General features: G+C 37.4%; 1 long non-coding RNA gene across 1 annotated transcript; it reads right to left on the minus strand.

Annotated features, from left to right (window-relative positions):
- Positions 1-23,670, minus strand: LOC150040011 (uncharacterized). The gene is made up of 4 exons (XR_016534121.1): positions 23,560-23,670; positions 20,731-20,833; positions 3,922-4,051; positions 1-143 (listed from the first exon to the last, which is right to left on the minus strand). It is a non-coding gene; the product is annotated as an uncharacterized LOC150040011 (long non-coding RNA).

A 23,670-nucleotide genomic window follows, 5' to 3' on the forward strand; every position in this document is an offset into this window, starting at 1 on the left:
CAGGCTCTTAAAATATCATTTAATTATCAAATTTGCTATAATATAGGCACTTTTAGTTAGATTTTATGGAAAGTTGATCAAAAATAGGGTTAATTCACTAAGCCAGAGCGCAACCCATCACTTCCATTTCCAACTGGAACCAACTATAGATAGAAGAAAATTACAAATTAGTGAGTTATGTTATTACTAATCACGTGGGTAATATTGAAAGTAGAAAACAAAAGAAAGCTATCATGGTTAGATTCATTTTGGCTTATATTTTTCCTTGGTTACTCCAAAAGGGTGCTAAGCTTTCCTTGGTGCTTTCCAGTGTTAATCCTGTACTTGTGACTGAAACCTTATTGGAAACAGTCATAGCAGATGCAGTTAGCATGAGATGATTACCAATGACTGTGAGCCATCAATCTAAGGACTGGATATCTTTTTAGAGAAGGGAGAAGGACAGTTGGACATAGGAATCCTGAGGGAAGAGAACCATATAAAGATGGACACAGAAATGAGTGAGGAAGCTCCAAGGAGAATTGCCAGATAGATATACCAAGAAAAATGTGTTTCCAGGCCTCTTAGACACACACACACACACACACACACACACACACACACACACACACACACAGACACACACAGACACACACAGACTTATATTTAGGTAGTGGAGTATTGATACACACTGTGAAAGAAAGAATGGACGCTAAGGATGAATATTCACCATGTGCTAGTAGGCAGGAAGTTTTGACTTTTCTTGGGTGCAAAATTTAAGCTGCAGTGTGAATGATGAAAAGTAGTGACACCAAAGAATGGCAGAATTGTGATTCTGCTTTCTGGGCTGAGAGATAATATTCATAGCATTAAGTATAAAGTTTGAACTTTTTCACACTCTGAACTTTGGAGTTGAACTGTGCTCAACATGTGCATAATAGGGTATGGCAGGAGAAGGAACGTGAGTGAAGGAGGTGAGTTTATACTTAGTTGTTCAGAAAATGCCAAATACTGTCTGGACTTACATGCTACATTCTGCTTCATGACAGTAGAGAAAAGTGAATCTTATAAAGCCAGGCTTCTATTCCAGAACTATAGTTCTACAGAATCAACAAGTAGGGGAGGTAGGAAAGGAAACCCAAGGTATACAATACCAGATATTGTGCTCTGTTCATTATACTGTATTATTTCTTATCAATAAATCACTGTTAAATAAAGGAATATGTAAGTTGGTGAAACTTGGTGAATATGAACATTTAAAACATCTTACTTTAAAATAAATTGGATATTTTATCTTGAAAACTCTTGTTTGGACAGTTATATAGATTCTCAATGGATATAGTTTTATCTTGAATTTGAAATGCCCCTTCTGTTTCCCTAAGACCTGTTCATCACAAACCAGTATTTTCAGGCCTCGGATGATCAGAAGCTCAGAGTTTAAATCTGGGTAGTTATGAGATTTTTAATCTTACCCAGTATAGGATTTCAAATGAAGAAACTAAAATGTGTTTTAATTTGAGACAAGTTTGGTGGCATTTTATACTTCAGTGGGTTCTAAATTGCAAGACCCTTTTCACCTTCTACCACTGGTTCCTTCTGTTCACCTGCCTGGAGAAACAAGTGTCATATAAAGTGATGGCAGAACCATCTGTTTCTGTCATTTTGACTGCACATCAGTTTCATTGCATATATGTAAATGGTTGAAGTTCTTTACAAAAGAACTCTGTGATATTATTGATTTTATGAGTTGTGATGTTTTTTGAGGTCTTGCTTTAAGTAGCAAGTAAGCTTTGAGTGCAGTTCATGAAGAACACCTATTTACTCATTTTAGGGTTAAACCAAAGCCAGTTTCTAGAAAGATGGTGAATATCTTTTTGATGTCTGAGCTCTCGAACAGGGTCAGAAAATCGTATCAAAATTAGGTCAAACATAAGGTTACTGGTGTGAGAAAACCATCCTAAGTAGAAAGAAGAGAAACTTAGAAGAAATGGGATCCATAACGAATTGTTAATGATATCACAGTGGGAATCATAACCAAGGAGTAGAAGAGTATATGATGATGGGAATAATTCATTAGGTGAATAGAAAAGATTATAAAGAAACTTTTACCATTTGAATATTACTATATAAATGTCCACACATATGCATAGATGGTGATTTTGAAATTTAGAAGTTTAATTAGCTAGCTCAGAGACTTAAGTTTCTGTTTCCTGGTTCAGGAGAAATTTTGGCCTATTATTGGATGAAATAGAGAGCTACTGAAGATTACTGAGTAGAAGAGTTGAATGACAATGGAAAATTTTATTTGTGTAAAGAAATAAAAGAATCATTAAGATCTGAAAGTTGAGTCAGAGTGTGCCTCTGAGATAATATCAATGAAGTATTGCAAACAGTGGTAAAGAAAATATCTAGATAGCACTATTTACTATAGCAAAGATATGGAAGCAACCCAGATGCCCCTCAGTTGATGAGTGGATCCACAAGATGTGGAATTTATACACAATGGAATTCTAGGCTGCTGTCAGAAAGACTGACATTGCCCCATCTGTAAGGATATGGAAAGACTTAGAAAAATCATATTAAGTGAAGTAAGCCAGACTCAAAGGAACATAGGCTCAATGGTTTCCCTCATTTGTCATAATCAGTAGATACCTTGGGCTCTCCTAGCAGAGATTTCCAATAGAGCAAAACCTAGATACACAAGGTCACGTAGTATGACACTACATGAAAGGACCTCCAGGATATAGAAACACAAGCCATATAATGAGTGATTGTTGTCTTTAATGTACTATGTTATCTCTCATCTCTTTTGCTGTCCCTCTGCTATCTTATATTGTTACAGTATTTCACCTTGTTATCGGATATAGTGTATATATGCTTATTTAGTTATTTGAAATCGGATAGATAAGGAAGCAGGGAAAACAAGATGAGGGGCAGAGGTGGGGAGAGGGAAATGGGGACCAAGACATGAGAAAGGGTATCAATGTTTGTGAAGTATTGCATCTTCTATCTGGTGAATATAATGTAACCCTTCTATTAATCACAATAAAAATATATGAAAAAATAGCTAGTAAATGAATGTGCTAGCCTTCTAGCTCCATGGCAAAATACCTAAGAAAATCAGCTTAACGGTGGCAACATTTGTTTTGGGATATAGTTTCAGTCTGCTTTGGGGAGAAGCAGAACATCATGGTAGCAGGAATATGTGGAGGAGGAAGCCATTTATTCACGTTAAGTAGGCAGGAGAGAGAGAGAGAGAAGAGAAAAAGGAGAGAAGTGGAAGAAGGAGAAAGAGAATTGAAGACTGGAGAGCAGAGATAGAAGAGAAATAGGAGAGAGAAGAGAGCAGAACAAACATCATTTACAAGGACACATTTCAGGGATGCATTTAACAACCTTAAGTCCCAGCTCAAATTGGAAAGTTTTTATCCCTTCCCAATAGCTCATCAAATTATGGACACATGAGTAGGTTGATCCTTTGGTGAGAACAAAGTTTTCATGATCCCACCACTTTGTAAAAAGCATATCAGCAGGCAATCGAATCTTTAGCATATAGCTTTGGGGCAACATTTTAGATACCAGCCATAACAAAGAGGAATATATCTTAGGGGACATTAATTTCATTTTTAATCATGAGCTTGATACGCAACCAGAAATGAACAAGAGGAGCAGAGATTAAAAAAAGAATAAATATGGTCAAAATATATGCGTGTTTAGAACTGTTATAATAAAACCTCTTTGTTGTTAAGTCTGGGAGCTTAAGCTAGCATGTAAGATATGTGAAAGAAATCACCAAGTGTCCAAGTGGTAAGAGAGGAAGCAAAGGTTATTAACTTTCCAAGAGGTAAGGGACCAGATGGCATAAGAATATTGTTCATGAATAGAGTGAGTGAAGGCTGGAGTTGATGAGCATTTCAAATGCTGAAGGAATGTATTACTTACGTTTCATAGTTTTTTGCAGCTAGTTGTTCAGGAAGCTGAAGTTTCTCAGGGTTTTTGCTAGGTGGTGCAGTACAATCCTTTCCAGAAGTGATTAATACAGGTAGGGTTCTGTTTGAATACAGAACAGTTTCTGCAAAACAAAGGAAAAGAGCCTTCCTGACAGGTGGTTCCTCAAAAGACTTAACCTAGAGCTCCCCTATGACCCAGCAATTCCACTAGTTGGCATTTACCCTGTTGTCCAGAAACAAGGACATACCACATCCACTATCACAATGACGTTCATTGCAGCACTATTTACCATAGCAAAGATATGGAACCAACCCAGATGCCCCGCAGTTAATGAGTGGATCAACAAGATGTGGTATTTATACACAATGGAATTCTATGCTGCTGTCAGAAAGAACGACATCGCCCCATTTGTAAGGAGATGGAAAGACTTAGAATAAAATCATTTTAAGTGAAGTAAGCCAGACTCAAAGGAACATAGGCTCAATGGTTTCCCTCATTTGTCATAATCAGTAGAAACCTTAGGCTCTCCTAGCAGAGATTTCCAATAGAACAAAACCTAGATACATAAGGCCATATAGTATGATGCTAAATGAAAGGTCCTCCAGGATATAGAAACAACAGCCATATAATGAGTGATTGTTGTCCTTAATGTACTATGTTATCTCTCATTTCTTTTGCTGTCCCTTGGTTACCTCGAATTGTTACAGTATTTTACCTTGTTATCTGATATATTGTATATATGTTTATTTGGTTATTTGAAATTGGATAGGGAAGGGGGGAAAACAAGATGAGGGTCGGGGGAGGGAAATGGGGACCAAGACATGAGAAAGGGTATCAATGTTTATGAAGTAAAGCATCTTCTATCTGGTGAATATAATGTAACCCTTCTATTAAGTACAATAAAAATATATTAAAAATGATTCTGAGCTGGAGAATGGGCTGCTGAAGAATTTCGAGGAAGTCCTCCCAGGAGAAGATAGTCAGTGCGCCATGCCTTGGGAGTAAGACTGAGTTATAAGAACAGAGCATATGCATGACACTCTGGAGACCATGAAAATCACAGGTGGTGTTGTTGAGTTTGAATAAATAGCATGAATTAAAGGTAGAATGATTTCCTGATATGAATGGTTTTCTCATGTGGAGTTGAATGTTACTGTTGTTGAATGAAGGAACAGGAATCAAGACACTTATTTTGTAGTAGTCACATTCTGATTTCCTGGAACTTCAGTTTCTCCTGCTTGGACCTGTGGCAAGTACTCCCTGCATTATACACTGAACACACCACTCACCATGGTTTTTAGGCTTCATGAAGTGAAGGATCTGAACAGTTCTTGAAAAAAATGCGGTATTATTTCAGATGTAGTGTAAAATTTCATGGAAACATTAAAATGTGGTCAAATTGTGAAAAAATGAGTCAGCAGTTAAAATTATGTATCAGAGTAGCTTTTGTGAACTGGCTTTTGTGTACTGTGCACAGAGGCAGTTTCAGACTTTTAATTCCAAACTTGAAAATGGAAAATAACTGTTAAAGAAAATTTTTTTTCTTTCTGCTTCAAACTGAGAGAGAGCAAGTTGTATAACTGTTGCTTTACAGAAGCAGCTGGTAGCATCTGTCAGGACAATTTGCAGCTATTACCCCCTCTTACAGATCTGACAAAATTGAATTGCTGACTAACTAATGTAGTTGCGGGTGAAAGTCACCTTTCAGTCACCCAATGACTGTGAAACAACCCTATTTTAAAAATTCATATTGCTGAGTTGCATTTGGAAAAGTGTTGTCCTCTTATAAATTATATTTTAAGATACATTAAATTTGCTTATGCAATATGTATATTTGTATACATATGTCTACGAAGTATGTATTTATAGAGTAGAAGAAAAATCCATCCTCCTCTCTCCATGATGTGCTCCTTTTAACAATTGAAAGCGGTCATGAGGAAATGGGGGGATGGAGGGGAATTTGGATGAAGGTAAATGGAAAAAACAGAGATATTTTGAAGGTTTTTTTCCCAGTCATTTTGTGTCTTTTGAGTTGGTAATGTGAGGCAAATATTTGTGTTGCAGATACTGTGCTATAGTCTACTCTTGTGATACAGAAGGATAAGACCTAATTTAATGTGGAAAAGAGCATGTACAGAGATAATGAAACAGATCTACATTAAAATGTAATATGTTATGTGTACTATGAACCAAGGAAGGTTTGCAGATCAATTTGCATTAGAGCAGATACTGGTTTTCATTTGAAGTGTATTTGGACATATGAGTATCATGAGTGGTTGCAGGAGTAAGGTGTACTTTTCACCTACATTTGCTGATAGTCACCCTTCAAAATGTATATGATGCCTGATATACTACAGGGGCAGTAAATATATGTATAGAGAGCAGACCAATGGAGGCAGTAAATATTGTATGTTCAGAGAGCAGACTAATGGAGGAAACAAATATATGCAAAGTCTTCAGGATCATCTTGATTTGAATTGCCAAACCCTTCTCCCACTGTGCAGTGTTTTGTTGAAGCCCCATGTGGCCTTTTACTAGAATGAGTAATCAAATCAGAACGCATCCTGGAATATTTAATTGTGGATCACTGTCAGTCCTGTATAGGGAAAAGCAGTGGATCCTGTGTGGAGATGGGAACATAATTTCCAGATAAGGAGAGGAATTTGCAATGACAAGGGTTTTTGAAGGACTGACTCCAAGGACAGAAAGAGGGACAGTGTACAAAGAACCAAACCAGAGATTATGATATAGCATCCAAGAGAAACTTTGAATTTTATTTAAAATCCTTTCCCTAAGAGTGAAAAGAGAATGACTTCATGGGCTCCGTTCCAATGGGACTTCCCATGCTCAAGGCACTGGTATATTTTGAATAGAGGAGGAGGAGGAGGAAAAGTGGTCATTGGGAGGGAACAGATGATGCAGGGACTTTTGACTACAGTAAGAGTTGGTTCTAGGAGCAGAGGTAAACCATAGTAAATGTTTCCTCAGAATTGTGATGTGGCAAGTTGCTGTTCTTCAAAAGAAAAGGAAATGCCTGTGTCTGGCAGTGTGGGGAATGAATGCTAGGGAACAAACGTGCCTGTGGAAGACCTTTGGGAGTGACAGGGAAGAGTTGTTTTGACTAGAATGTTGTTGGGGAAAACAGAAGTAAGTAGGTGGTGCTGCCATTGATTCTGACTGGCTGGGATGGCTGACGTGGGGCACATGTTCAAGGGTCCTGTATTAGCAGTGGTGCATTAGATGGCCCACATGTCCATATCAAAAGAGCACAGGCAGTACTCAAGATGAACACTGGGGATCACATCAGTACATAGGCACTACTTGAAATGGATTCAATTCCTAAGGCCACAGGTCAGAGAAGGGGAAAGTAAAGAACTCCAAACGCTGATCACCGTACCCTAGCGAGAAGAAGATCCTTCTAGAGTAGTAAGTTGGAGACAGTTGAAATGGCTGGTCAGAACTCTTACCTAAGTGGTTGTGGTAGCCTTTCTTGTCTCTACTGTACAATTCAACTTTCTTCTTTCCCTCCTTACTGCAAACTTACCACCTTGTTTTTTTTTATTTTATTTTTTATTGTAATTGGTAAAAGGGTTACATGATATTTGCCAGATAGAAGTTGCATTAATTCACATACATTGATACCCTTTCACATGTCTTGGCACCCATTTCCCTCCCCCCCACACCCCCCACCCATCTTGGTTTTCCCCCCTTCCCTATCAAATTTCAAATATCCAAATACAAATAAATTCAATATATCAGATAACAAAGTGAGATACTATACCAATGTGAGATAACCAAGGGACAGCAAAGGAGATGAGAGACAACATAGTACATTAAGGACAACAATCATTCATTATATGGCTTTTGTTTCACTATCCTGGAGGTCCTTTCAATTGGCTTCACATTATATGTCCTTATGTATGAAGATTAACGATGGCTTTTTGAACTTGAAAGTCAGTTTATATTCAATCTCACTTGAAGACAAAGCTAAATTATCATTTGCTTATGAATGGCAATGTCACAGCTGTGTGTGTATATATATATATATGTATAACTACATCTATATATTCACTTTCCAATAGCATTCCATTATATTAACTCAGGTTGTCAAAGGATTTCTCCTAGACATCTTTTTTTGCATATAATTTTTAATGTAATTAATAGAAGGGTTACATTACATTTGCCAGATGGGAGGTGCATTACTTCACATACATTGATACCCTTTCTCATGTCTTGGTCCCCATTTCCCTCCTCCACCCCCACTCTCATCTTGTTTTCCCCCCTTTCCTATCCAATTTCAAATAAACAAATATGCAGTTTTTTCTCCTCAAAAATGTTCTGAGAGGATGCTTTAGACAAAAAAATTTAGAAAGGAACACCTTCCTCGGTTAGGTATGATGACAATGCAATTAAAATTTTTGCATTTGCAGTATTCTGTCTGGATAAAAGATTCCCCCCCCAGGAAAATGTGGATGATGTTTTAATTTCCCCATGGCCTTTCAGAATTCTGTTAGCAGTGAAAAAAAGTTTCAAAGTATTATTTCTTACCATAAGTTTGAAAATACCTTTTTATTTCCTCCTGCATATAATGTTTAAGTTCACTTTTCTCCTATTAGCTTCTTTCTCCAGAAAGAATAGTTTCATTTAGTTATCATGAGCTTACCCTTTTGGCATTTTCTTATTGATACACATTAATGTACAAAGCAATGGGTTCTGCTGTGACATTCTGAATGTTCATATCATGTCAACTCCCTTTTAAAAGTAATTGTAATTTTAAAAATTATAGTGAAGGGGATGTACAGACGGGCTACTGTTCGGTAAAAAGTACACTTCTTTTTTGGGTAATGTCACCTCTTCCCTTGCTCTCTCTCAGGCTTTCCCTCCCATTCCCCCACTCACAAGTTGTACACAACTTGTATTCAACAATTTTCAGCATAGTGTCCAGTGAGCCCCACTGCTGCATTTGTTTATCCTTTGTCTCTCCATTTCTGTGCCTCCCTTTAAACTCCCACAGACAGATAAACAGACAGAACAAAATGGAAAGACAAGAGAAACTAAAAAGAAAAAAACCCCTCACTTTCATTTCCTGGAGTTCATGTGGATATATAGTATTTTGGATGATCAGATGCACATAGGCAGTGTGCCTTTCTGTTCTTCTCCTGTCTCCTCCTTTGGTTTCACTATATGTGAATGCCTAGAGACCTGTATAATTTCTTATGCCCAAGTATTTTAGATCTAGTTAATTTTTGTGTTTTTTTTAAAAACTATCTTTAAGTAGGTGTACAAAAAAGGAGTTGCCACTTTATGTATCAACCTCTTTCTTAACTCCCCTTTCCCTTTCTATGTCTTCTCTAATCTCAGATCTTATATGAGAACACAAAATACTACCCTTACAAAATCAAGCCCGTTGTTTATATGCCACACACAAATCTCCATTTCCTCACTACCACTCAGAAGAGAGAAGACCATGGTTACAAGAACAATACTTCAAAGACAAACTATACATTTAAGTATGGTAAATAAAAATCAGAAACAATAATAAGAATAGAAAAGTAAGAGATTGGGCATGTGTAGGATACACTAGGAATTAAAATCATCAATGCTTATATTAAAAATGAGGTGGCAGGAAAAGCAAAAAGGGGCGGAAGAAATAGTGTTCTGGATCTGGAATAGAAATGTGAGGAGAGAGGTAAAGTCCCCCTGTGTGCTGGAAGTGGAGGATTGAAGACAGAAGAAAGAGAAGGTAGCGAATAGGCTCTTAACACTGCTGAATAAAGGTGGGTAAATTTCTTCTTCTTCTTTTTCTTCATTTCCTCTTCCTCCTCCTCCTCCTTCTCCTCCACGCTGAAGCCTCTCCTTTTCCTTTTCTTCTTCCTCCCTCCCTTCCTCCTTCTCCTCTTCTTTCTCCTATTTCTTTCTCCTTCATTGCCTTTGTCAGAGACCCAGAAACTTCAGGGGAAATAGGTCATTTACAGAAGGATCTTGGGAGGTCTTCCCAGGGTTATGCCCTGGCCTGAGACCCACAGTTTGATTTACAACTATGTTTGCCTAGCAAGTACACTGATTCTCATTAGGTTCCGTATGTAAGTTGATTTGGGGAAAAAAGTTAGAGGATGGAGAACATTGGGGGAAATTAGAATTTCCTAAAGGCATCCATTAGTGCTGTGTTGCTGCTAGCACTGAGTGTTTTACAAGCTGACAGTCACCTCAAAAACTTAAAGGAAAGCAGTTTCTATAGCAACAGTGGAACCATTTGAAGTGTGACTAGATAATCTTTTCTTATAACTAAGAAAGCAGAGATATGGAAATTCATTAAAGATATATTTCATATCTTCTACCTAATGCACATTCAGGGCAAGTATACTCTTTGACATGTCAAATATCTTGCTGCCATCTCAGTGCATTAAATACTGATGCACCTTAATGGTTTGATTAGCTTCCCAAGATGAATTTTGGCTGCTAGTAATCATGATTAAGGATATGTATTCTGGACTTGATTGCCTTGGGTTCAAACACTAATACTCCCAATTTTAGTTCATTGCTATATCTGTTCCTGAGTCTTTTATCTTTAGAATGAAAACAAATAAATCTACTCTGAATGTAAGCCTTAAAGAAGTGGAAATATATAAGCAGTGTCTTGTTGGTGAAAATAGCTTACCAAACACTGCCTACTGTAAATAACAAGTCTTTCAGAAATGGACTGGCTTCCTGTTTTCACAGATAAAACTGGAATTCATAGTCCATTTAAATAAATGCAACTACAGTTGGCTCAACTTTCTAACATTTCTATTTGATCCAGGCATCCTCACTGGCATAGTCAGTAATACAAGATGAGCACTGTGTCATTACTTCCTTTTAAGTTACATATTTGCCCAGTAGGCCAGGGGAATGATGTGCTGTCAACCCCTTTTCAGGGTCCACTGGTAGAAGGAACATGGGAAGGCAAAAGGCCCCTTTGGTGGAAGCTTATAATCAGTCTCTCTTGTATTCTCTGCATGACTCCTCATACTCTAGCCTTGGCTTGGTTTCTAGAATAAGAAAGGGTCCTGCTTCAGGATTTCATGAGTACTATTCCTTCACGGGCTCATTTTCTTTTCTTGGTTCTCCCGATAACTGAATGTTTGTAATCACAACAGTTTCAGCCCAGATGTTGTCCCTCTTTCAAAAATTGTTTTGCCAGATCATTTTGTATCAAATCAATCCATTAAAAATTCTTAGTGTATTTACAATTTGTAATGATTGACTTAAATTAACTTGTGGAGCTGCCTGCCTCATGGATTCATGTTTCATGCAAGAAGTGACTGGTTTCTTTCTAGTGAGGGATGTAGGCACTTAGTAAGTGAATGATTGAAAAGAGTGGACAGGCACACAGAAGAGTAAGTCCTCATTTGGACCAAGATTCTACTGAGTTCTTAAAAGAAAAATGGGCAGTGCGAGATAGGTGATGTAGAACTCAAGAGAAGCATAAGGGAACATATAAAGGATTTCTTTTGAACCTGAACACATAACTACCAGGTCAGGCTTCCTATTTCCTGCACACCCTTGAAAACTGCTTCTCCTTGTCTCACTTCTGTTATTGGGTAACTTTTCCTTTCACAGTCCTCCCATTCCAATCTTGTTATCCTCCTACTTATAGAAATGAGGTGCCACCCTGTAGCTCTAAAGCAGAATATTTTGTTAAAACATTCACATCCACAGCCACAGGGGATTGCTTAGATAGCACAATCATGTTTATGTAGCCAGGAGCAAGAAACGATGACTTTCCACTGGAGGAGATCACTTAGCTAAGAGCTATGGGCTTCCATTAACCGTGATAACCACAGTCTAATTTCACTGCGGAATGAGAGCTGTGAGATAATTAGGAAAAGTGCATGCCAGAATGCCAGTGCATATTTCTCCTAAATTAATACAGCCTCATCAAATAGGTTATATTAAAAACAGACACTGTATGAAACAAGATCATTGATTGTCTTAATTAATATGAATCAGCAGGCAGAGTCAGGGCCTACATTAACCTTGGCAGTGGTTGAGAGTCTGGGGAAACTTCACTGAGCAAAACTGACTTGGAGGAAATAAATCTGTGCTCCGAGTCTGGATATTGTGCACTGGAGCATCTGTTCTGATCTCCATGTCCAGTCCAAAGGGTCTCCTTTGTAGGCCAAGGGAGGAGAGCAGACCATACAAAACAAAAGTCTCCATTATGGGTCAAAGTTCACAGGTGAAAATAAACCAATAAAATGACAATGTCTAACATCTTTTGAATAAATAGGATTCCAAAAATTAAATCTTGAGGAGAATGGGCAAAAGATTAGAAGTATTATTGATCAAAATTTCTAAGCAATATATGGGTCATTTCCAAATGCTTCTGATAATTACAGTGGCTATGTATCCCAAGGGAAATTAGTTTCAAAGTCCTTCCTTTCTTTTCCTTATGGGTTTTTTTGTTATTGACATCTTAAGATATTTTAATTTCTAGGAGGAAGAAATTTTTGTTCTGTTTTGAATGATATTCCAAGAAATTCTTAGTTATTTCAAGCACAGCCATTTTTAGGTTGCCATATTTAGCAAACATATATGAACTGCCCAGTAAAATTTTAATTTTAGATAAACATGCAATATTCAAGACATCCTTGAACTGAAAATTTGGTTCTGAAATTCCAATTTAGTTGAGAGTCCTTTATTTTATCTGAAAAACTATATGTGGCTTTTATATTTCTGAAACCATATTTTCTTTTTCTTTCCTTTGTGGTTTTTAGAGAGGATTTCAAAATGTATTCCAGGGTGACCCTTGAATTCATGATCCTCCCGTCTCACCTTTCAAAACCTTGTTTTACAGGCAAGAACCACTACTGTGTTCACATTGTTTTTAAGAGGAGTATCTACTTCATTTGCAGCGAAGAAGACTAGAATGTGTTAAACAAAGTAAAAAGTTCTATAAAATTGCAGAGCAGTACCTAATATTTAATTTAGTTAATTGGTGGGGATGTAAAATAAGTAAGGTTCACTTTAGACCTATGTCATACATTGGATGTGATGGGCCTGGATTCTGAGGACCAATGTGTCTCATTTCCAGAGCTTGTTCTCTTTCAACTTGTCTTGTTGCTTGCTCTTCAGGCCCAATGTTTAGTACTTGAGTTCTAGTATGGACATTTGCGAAAGTGTTCTGAGATTTCAGGCAAGTCCTCTAATATTTCTATGCTTCATTCTCATAAAGTACAATGTCTTGCTAAATATAAATTGCTCTGAAACATTTGTTGAATTGAATTGGGTACTCATTTGCATATGGATTATAGGGAGGGTTGTGGTATACAGCAGAGGGATTGAGAGTTCAGGTTTTCTGGTCCACTGACTCAACTCTGGGCTTATTTAATTTCTTTACACTCTGTTTTCTCAATGATAAACACGCCATAATAGAATAACTAAGCCACCACATCATTATAGAGGATAGAATACATTTTAAGAACACCTACCATGGAACTAAGCTTTTAACAACTGCTCTTTAAATTTCAAATATAGGAGATTATAAATGAGCAAGACACATTGAAAAGTTTGGGTGCTGAATAAAAAAATACAACGAAAATAGGACTTGCTTTTAATCCTTGCTCCGATGGGGGTAATCAACCCTTTCCAACATTTTTGGGACTCACCAAACTTACATTTCTGAGTTCAGGTTTGTAATCAGAATAAAGGAAAGGTAAGAGCTCTGGATATAATTTTTTCTAGCTTTCCTTAGCTAGATAGTCCCTTTCCTTTGAGTATCTGTGACTACTTTTTATCAAGACTTAGACATCTGAGAATGTGGTAGAGCCAGAAAGAAAAAACAGGGTGCACATACCAACATCTATAAGTAGATGATAGAAGAAAGATGGCCTTCCATTCTGTGATGTCACGATATCACCTTCTTTAGGAGTTAACCTATATTTGGGAGTTTTACTCTGTGAATTAAGAGAATATTTTATGTGGTTTTTAATATAAACTATATCACTCACCAATGTGATTGGTAAAAACTAATCTTCAAAGTCTAAGTAATGGCTCTGAATAGCACTGAATTTTATTTTCTTTTGTCATGATTGAAGTTTCTCTTCCCCAAACTGCCAAGTATTTATTGGAATATAAAGAATAATTTATGAATAGATCTACTGAGCAAAGATTAACCTTTTTCTTTGTTGCAAAACCCTAAGTCCACTGGAGTGAAGCTCTAGGAGAATTAGAATGGAAGAGCTCATCAGCTTCTGTTGCAACTATAAAGAAAATGACACAGCAGCATGAATGATGAAGAACTTAAAAGGAAATGCAATAGTTTTTTTAAAACCCTATTTTAAAATTTTACCTGTGTGATTTCACCAGTGGAGAATAAAATTCTTGGGATGAAAGCTTGCAAAGTGAAATGTTATATGGTTCACGTTTTGTAAGAAGAGACTGCATTTCTGATCTGCTTTTTAAAGATTCAGATAGCATTTTTGAAAAGTTCCTCTTCATTCTGAGGTTGAAGGTGGAGCCCTTGTGCTGTGCCCAAGGGGTGTTCTCTGAGAATTGCATGAACAAGCAATTCTCACAAGGACATAGGACAGTCCAGAAAAGAAATGTTGCTTATATTTTTTAACTTCTAGTTTACCACCTACCACATCTTGTATAAACTGGGTAAAAGGGAACTTTGTGGCCATGGAACAATCAGCCCTTTGAGCCCTGGAAGTTGAAGGTTTTTTTTTTCCCAATGGCCTCTAGTTTTAGTCATTTCTGGAGGATAAGAGGAAATGGTCCCTGCGCATGCATGTTTCTATAGCATGATCCTGATGTGGTCTGTTTCACAATCTGTATAATCAGGGGATTTGAGCCTGTTGCTGTTTACAGTTCCTTTTCCCTAGAACATTCTTTGAATTTAAGGTGAGTTTCTTTGTTTTGGTGCTGGCACTAGGATTTAAACTTAGGGACCTAGCTCTGTTCCTTGTAGTTCTACCCCTTGAGCCACAGCTCCACGTCTGAATTTTGGTGGTTAAAGAGTCTCACAGACTTTCCTGTCCCATGCTAGCTTCCAACCTCCATCTTCAGATCTCAATCTCCTGAGTAGCTAGGATTACAGGTGTAAGCCTCTGGTAAGGTGAATTCCTCTTTGTCTTCTTCTCTCCCTCCCTCCATTCCTTCCCTCTATTCCTCCTTCCCTTCTCCCCCCCTTTATTTCTTCCTTCTTTCTGTTTTCCCTCCAGATCAACTTGCCTTGTGAAGATCTAGGTATGAAAGCAAGGACAGAAAGGTAAAAATGGGAAGGAGATAAAAAAAATTCACAGCAATCAAATCCCTACTGTGTTGCCAGAACTTCACAAATAACATCTCATTGTTTTTCTTACCGGACCCTATGAGGGATCTGATTATTGGCACTGTTTATTTTTAATGTATAGAGACACGGTAGGTCAGTAGTATGATATAATTTGTGCAAAGACAGGCACTGAAGTAGTAGAGTTGGGTTTTGGACATTCGTCAATCCAATTCTAAATTTGTGTTTTTGTTCCATTGCAAATAAGGCTTTGTGTATATTTGCAACAGAAGATGTAGCCAATCATCTCCACCCCCTCTTGGGGTAAACGGAGGATCTAAATTAATAAAACATAGCATGGATTTAAATTATGTGAAGATGTTATTTATCCAACAGTATCCTATTTTGCCAAGAGCATGATAAAGATAATTAACAGACTGTTTTGACAAGTGGCACTGTCATGCTAGGCATTGATTTTCTCAGTATTTCACATACTTGAGAAACATTCAGGAATTACTTTTAATATTACTGGCAAATATCTTTGCTTACTTAGTTTATACAGCATTCCTTTTGATATCATGTCATAATTAGACATATCTTCTCTAATTCGAATCAAAGAAGTATCTGAAATACCTTCTAACATTTTTATGTTTCTGAAAACCTTTATACTTTGTGATATTGTTAACTGTTATTATTTAGTAATAGTCTGTATGCTAGATATAATGTAAACCATTTGGATTCCTTGAAGATGAAAATAAGCAAATTTTATTTTATTTAATGATTACAATTTTGAAAGAAATCACAATTCTTATCTTCTTTCTCCATTTTGTGTTTGTCCAGCTCTTTCTTTTTTGTTGTTTTTCTTGCTACTGTAGGTCAAATTTTTCATCTGTATTGGGGAATAAACTTTTTCTTAGCAGTTTTTTTGGCCGATATAAATCTCATGGTATTTTTGAAGGTTTGTTGCCATGTTAGTTGTATTTTTTTCCAGGTCACAATGAGGTACTGGTCAGTAAAATAAAGGGTAATTTGTTAGACTGTGTTCTAATAAAGTAAGACTTCTGAGCAAGACACCAGTGGCTGACATATGAAATCCTACCTGCTCACTATGCTGAGACCTGGAGGATCAGTTTGAAGCGAGTCCAAACAGAAAATTCTTCATTTCCAATTAACCAGCAAAATGTTGGACTGGTGGTGTGGCTCAGGTGATGGAGTTCCATCACCAGTACCAGAACAAAAACCCAAACGATGATGATGATGATGATGATGATGATGATGATGATGATGATGATGATAAAGATAAAGATAAATTATATGGCAGACAGCATCATAATGATTTCTACTCATAAGACATTCTGAGATGAGATACTTAGTATTTATGAAGTTTCAAGCATTTATTCAGTTCAGTGTCGTGATTGTATTGTTCTTGCTGTGTGGGCGGGAGTGAGTAACTTCACTTTTGAATCATAGTGAAACAATGAAGGCTTTAAAGATAGGGCATGTGAATAGTAGGTGCTATTTTGGCTCTGAAAAAAATATACCAGTGAACTCTGCTGCCATTGCAAAGGCACCTGGTGAGAAACACCTGGTGCTTTTCTTTTCTATTATTAAAGAACTTGATGTCAGAAAATAAAATGAAATAAAATGCTGCCAGTGACACATTCTGAAAAGATGGGTATCAAATCTTTGGCTTACGGAATTCATAAGGACTTTGAGATAATAGATTATATTACTTATGAGTGTTTCCTTCTTACAGTGGTATGTGTGGCTATTTATAATGATTCTGTCATAAAATATTTTATATGGACTCTCTACTATACTTCAGCAACAAATAGTAATTAATACTTTGGCTGATGTCTTTCAAAGTATTTCCCATGTGCATACATAAACATATAAATACTTTTCTAACACAACAACCCTGCTAACCAGATTACTTTTAGGACTTGTGAATATGAATGTTTTGGCGAATATTGCTTTTGCACATGTAAATAGGAAGTGTGAATTTTTTTCATATGGTTATTCTTTTGAAAAAACGTCATGCTAGTAGCCACAGAGCTCTGATAAATAGATACACTGTAATTTATTGAGTCTTGGACTACTCAGCTATTACAAATTGCACTGTGATGAACATATCTGGTTCGTCATTCATCTCTGATACCTCTTGATTCTCCCTCCACAGCACTGTGGGTATGTTCTTGGACTGTCCTGTCCACGTCAGAATATTAGCATCCCTCGCTTCTACCAAAAGATGAGAGGAACCCTGACATCTCCCTGTGCCTCCAGACAACCCAAATTTCCCCCTCCTTCCCATGTTGCTAAGGATCCCCTTGGGAATCCAAAGCTTCTCTCTGGCGGGCCATGGACCCAGAATAAATTCAGTCAAGAAAGGATTCTTACACAGTTTGCTACTGTTTTCTAACTAGCCAATTCTAAGGTACATTAGTCCTCAGTTTCTTTAGCTGTTAACTGGGAAGATGATCTACCACATGGAGTTTTGGGGAAAATTAAACACAAGACATTACAATGCCTCACACCTGGAAAGCACTCAGTTAGTATCGTACCTACCCAAATTGAGAGCATCATTTATGGTCTCAACTTATTTCTGTCCTTTTAGGCTCTCTAAAAGAGGCATGCCAGCAACAAGAGTTGTCTTCAAGTTTTTTGTTTTGAGCTGTGTGGAAGGGATATTTAGGGAGGTAGATATTTATAGTTATGCACGAGACATCATCATAGTCAGTATTTGAGTTATGTGGAACAGTATGTCAGGCAATGTGGGGAAAAATACTGCATTTTATATCTCATACAGTTTATATTTCAATTTTTATATTTGGCAGCATGTTAGTAAAGTGATGTGATGTATATAATTTGTAAATGAAAACACACTGTGCTTTCTTGCCCCAAGTTATTTCTTTGCTCATGGGTGTGAGAACAGCATTTATTTTGGAGACCACTTGCTGGGAAGATAGAAATTCTTTTTTTATTTTGGAACAGAGGAAAGGAGTTGTAAATTTCACTGCCGTTCAGAGTGCCTACAATTCATTGTGTGTTATTTCAACATCATATGCATGAAGTTCATCATTCTTGGGGTTTTCAATAACCGCAGAGTTATGATTTAAGTGTTCCCACCCCAGTCTTTCTTTGAAGATTGATTAAAATAGGAAGGAAAGTGAAATGTTTCCTATGTTGTGGATTGCCTTTCCTTCTGCTTTGAAAATGGGAAATCAAATATAATATGTTGTCCCTTTTGCAATGTCAACAACAAATATCTCGAGAAATACTGCCCTAGTTAATTAAGTCTTTTCCTGGTCCCTCTGTTCAATCCTCGTTGAAATAAGGTGCCTAAGAGATGTGGAGTTGCTAAACTTCAAACCTGCAACCTAATAACAGGTTTTAGGAGCTGCTGGAGGGAGTGAGCTGTGTATTTGGCAGTGTATACCATGTACATTTTCAGTATGTGTGCATTCATATTTGATTAAGAGAAGCACCACTGGGACATGAACTCAGGACCCTGAGCTCTCACTTGGCTATTTCAACTATTTCATGCTCTACCACTTGAGGCACATCTCCACTTCTGAATTTTTTCTTTTTGCTGAATAATTAGAAATTAACATTTCATGAACTTTTCTGCCTTGTCCCCAGCTTATGCTATTTATTATTTTTATTGATGATGATGATGATTTTAGAAAATACTTGGTTTGAACTTATGGCTTCATATTTGCTGAGCTTGCTTGCACATCTGGTGCTCTAGTATTTGAGCCAAACCTCCAGACCAATATCTATTTTTATTCTGATATAATCAAAGAGAGAAGAGAATCTCTCATCTCTCAGACAAACCCAAAATTTGAAGAAATAAATGAACAATAAGGTAGAAAGTTAATGAAACAGGACTGTTTCATCCATATTAATTGTCCCCGCCCTTTCATGTCCAGTGTAGCTACCCTACCTACTATGTAGAAAATATTTGTGAATAATGTAATTTCTATGCCTGCAAGCAAAACAGTGCACATGCTTTTTCTTTTATTTATTTATTTATTTTTTATTGTAATTAGTAAAAGGGTTACATGATATTTGCCAGATAGAAGGTGCATTAATTCACATACATTGATACCCTTTCACATGTCTTGGTACCCATTACCCTCCCCCCCACACCCCCACCCGTCTTGGTTTTCCCCCCTTCCCTATCAAATTTCAAATAACCAAATACAAAGAAATTCAATATATCAGATAATAAATTGAGATACTATAACAATATGAGATAACCAAGGGACAGCAAAGGAGATGAGAGACAACATAGTACATTAAGGACAACAATCATTCGTTATATGGCTTTTGTTTCAATGTCCTGGAGGTCCTTTCAATTAGCTTCATACTATATGGCCTTATGTATCAAGATTTTGCTCTATTGCAGATCTCTGCTAGTAGAGCCCAAGGTTTCTACTGATTATGACGAATGAGGGAAACCATTGAGCCTAAGTTCCCTTGAGTCTGGCTTACTTCACTTAATAGGATTTTTTCTAAGTCTTTCCATTTCCTAACAAATGAGGCGATGTCATTCTTTCTGACAGCAGCATAGAATTCCATTGTGTACAAATACCACAACTTGTTGATCCACTCATCGACTGAGGGACATCTAGGTTGGTTCCATATCTTTACTATGGTGAATAGTGCTGTAATGAACATTGTTATGCTAGTGGATTTTGTATGATGTATTAATTTGTCCTCCCACAAAAGGGAAATGTCCTATTCCTTTACATAATTTTCAAAATTCCCATTGAGGCAGAGTATCTTTCAAATGTGTCTTCCTTGGCCTGTTTTCCAGATGTATGACTGGGAGTGGTGTTTTTAGATGTGAACTTGAAAGAGCTCTTCCTGTCCTGCTGGTTGCTTCCCTGTTTTGATGCTGTTCTGTTGCCAAAGAAACCAGAATGGTGTCTCTAAGATGTGCCCTTGACTACTGAGTGAGGAAGAGACTGATGGTACCATCCACGTTTCTCAAGACTGAGAAACAACACTGGAAACTTCACTTGAACCACTCATCCACAAAACTCAACAGACTAAATAACAGAACACGGATCAAGCCTGTTGGCTGTTTGGCAGGCAATGTGTGATCAACAATGCCTATTCTTTCGGCTGGATTTTGTTGGATTTATCAGTTACACCTTAACTTACAATGCCATCAGGGACTGAGACTTGATTCCCCAGTACTCAGAACACACAGAGCAAAATTACTTAACACCTTGGCCTGAAGTAACAATATCTATTTCACCGAGGTCGACCAGACATCCAGTTCTGTGGGAAGGTACTGCTGTCCATCACAACTATCCTATATGCTATTTTATTATTTTTTCCTGCAGCTTTCCTCGGTGTGGGGTAGTAAAAAGCTTACAGAGAAAGATGAACCCGAGCGGCACTTTGTAGAGGTATGTAAAGAACAATGCCAATTGTTATGCATATGGATTATTAGATGTACAACACTCAGTAAGCTTTATGCATGTTGTGTTACCTAGAGAGAACATATGTGTTATTAATATGATTTTAAAACACAGTACCTTTTCCCATGAAACTCTGATGCTCTGAGTAGTTTATATTCTCTAAGCATCTTTCCTTTTCCTCTTTCATCAGATTGCACTCTTAAAATTCACTGCATGGTCTCTGTAGGTAAGAGGAAAAGACTTAGCACTGCGATGGCCTTTCTGTTAAGCTCAGACAGTCCACATTTTCTCTGATTCTGGGATACTATTATGTTTTGCAGCCTCCTACATATTTTTCTTCTTTCATAGACAATTTCAAGTTTAATATTATATGTTTAAAAAGTGAGATAATTTTAAGGTCATAAAAATTTTGGAATCCTGCAGGCTTTAAAATACATGAAAAATGATTTAAAAAACCCTCACAGAGCCATTATTTCCATCTTTTCTAAAACTCGCCTACTAGTTAGCTGCATTGTTGTGGAATTACTGTAAGTTGTGCTTTAAAGGGATTAAGATTAACTTGATTAGAAGAAATGCTAGTTACTAAACAATTAAGACAGGAAAAAGGCCTGTATGTTTGTATGTTAGTAGGATATTAATGAAATCCATTTGGTAGAAAACAAGCCATTTTAAATATTAATTTTAATATGAACTATTCTCTGGGCAAATATTTCATAACTCCACACTATATTAATATTAGAATTTTCCTGATGATTTGTGGCATTGAGAATAATAGGGGTTGTCAAAATGTACTGAAGGTGTCTCAGAAATTTTTCTTGAGGATTCACTGAAATTAAAACAAATTACATGCCTCAGGATAATCTTTGCTGTACCTCTAGTCTGGTCCTGAAATGACTGATTTGCAGTTCTGAAAGAAAGCTCAAAAAGAATCAACTAGATAGAACTGTGATAAGGATAAGCTTTACTGATCAATTAGAAAATAACCTCAGGCACAATCGTTCCCCAAGCTAATGCACTGAAAAGCAGGCTACTAGTATTGTTTTGTGTAAGGTGTGTGTGCATTCATTTTGGAGGTGTTGAATTCACCTCTGGGCCACATGCTTGGTGGCTGGTGCTTTACCACTGAGATATTATTCCAAGCCCTTTCAATGTTGGTTATTTTTGAGGCTGGGACTAGCCTGGGGTGGACAGGTTTGGGCTACATTCCTGTTAGCTGTGCTCCCATGTGTCACTGAGGATGAAGGCAAAAGCCATGTGCGCCCAGCCAGAGATGACGGGTGCTTGCCATCAGGGCCCCTGGCTGATATGGAGTTGGGAGTACTTCTGACTGGAATGGCCTTGAATTGCTCAACCCCCTGATCTCCACTTTCCAAGAAGCTAAAATTATAAAGATGAGCTCTCAAACCTGGCTCAAAAATGAATATTTTTTCATATATTTTATTGTAATTAATAGAAGGGTTACATGATATTTTCCAGATAGATGGTGCATTAATTCCCATTCATTAATACCCTTTCACATGTCTTGGTCCCCATTTCCCTCCCCCCGCCCCCACCCCTCTAAAAGCAAATAGTTTTACTACTGACATTTCATGTTTTTAAAAACATGAGCAACAAGCAGTTGTTATAATCTTGCTTTCATGTTTCAAGTAATTCCTGTTTTATTTTATATATATATATATATATGTATTCTTTACTCATGCATTCTTTTAACAATCATTAATTATCTACTTTGTACTTCGTTTTATATGGAGAGCTGTGGGAAATGCAAAATATATGATATAATCATTGCCTTCTGAGAGTTTCTTTGGAATATTATAATAAAATATGAGAAGAAAATGAAAAAGGTCCAAACGTAGAAATCTCATTCTGAGCACCAAAATGAGCCGAATCGGTTTTGTTCTTTTCTGTTCTGATTTTTGACTTTTTTTTCCTTTTTCCTTTTTGAGACAAGATCTGGCTATGTAGCTTAGGCTGGCTTGGAAATAACTACATATGTACTCCAGGCTGGCCTCAAACTTAAGATCTTTCAGTTTCCATTTCCTAAGGATGGGATTATAGGCAAGTGCTACCATGCCCAACTTGAGTTTAGTCTTTAATTACTGTGCAGACACAGACACAGAGTAATTGAAGAACCACCTTAGGAAGAGCCAAGATTTCAACAGGATTAAGGCAGGAAAACAGGCTAGAGTGGGGACTAGTGGGAGTAACAGGGGCTGTGATCAGCTGAGTAGTTTATCTGGAGGGGAAGCCTCTACTCTGCTACAGCTTATCATCATGAGGCAGGACTGTAAGCCTAGAATGGTCAGTTGTTTCATTGTTTTAAGGAAATTTAAATTTTAAACTTAAGTCTTCTGACACAAACACACACACATGTGCATGTATACAGCATACATAATAGATGTATATATATATATACAATAATATATATGTGTGCACATATACACAGACCCACATGTATGTTAATTAATTTAAGGGTTGGTGTTAAGGTTGGTGCTGTACCACTCAAGCCATACCCGTACTTCTGAATTCCTATTGGTTAATTAGGTTTAAGAATCTTACAGACTTTCCTGCTCAAGTTGACCTCAAACCGTGATCCTCAGATCTCAGCTTCCTGAGTAGCTAGGATTGTAAGTGTGAGATACTGGTGCCTGATATAGGTCTTCTGTTTTGTTAAATGATGGCTCAAATGTGTAGAAATACTATGCTGCTTAAACAACATGGAATGGGACTAATTTGATCTACTGGGCCATTAATTCTCAACTTCTGGCCTGTAAGTTGGAGTCTACAAAAATCTGGTAGTGGAGGCACAGCCAACTTTAGGATTCGTCCTTGTATTCTTTTTGCCTTTAGGCCTGTGTGGGCGGGGTGGAGGGGTCTGAGTTAAGTTCTATTGCTTGGCACCGCTCTGCTTTCCCTTTGTGTTTGGGGACGCGCTGTATTACTCACGCCTCTGCATCCCTCTGCGGGTGCTGCACGGTGGTGGGGAGTCTCTCACTCCCCTCGGGTCTCCGCTGTCGCCTGTGTTCCGAGTCTGGGTTCCGCTGCTTGCTGTTCTGG

This window comes from Megascapheus bottae, unplaced genomic scaffold (genome assembly GCF_031878675.1).
Source record: "Megascapheus bottae isolate mThoBot1 unplaced genomic scaffold, mThoBot2.hap1 HAP1_SCAFFOLD_240, whole genome shotgun sequence".
Classification (NCBI taxonomy): domain Eukaryota; kingdom Metazoa; phylum Chordata; class Mammalia; order Rodentia; family Geomyidae; genus Megascapheus; species Megascapheus bottae.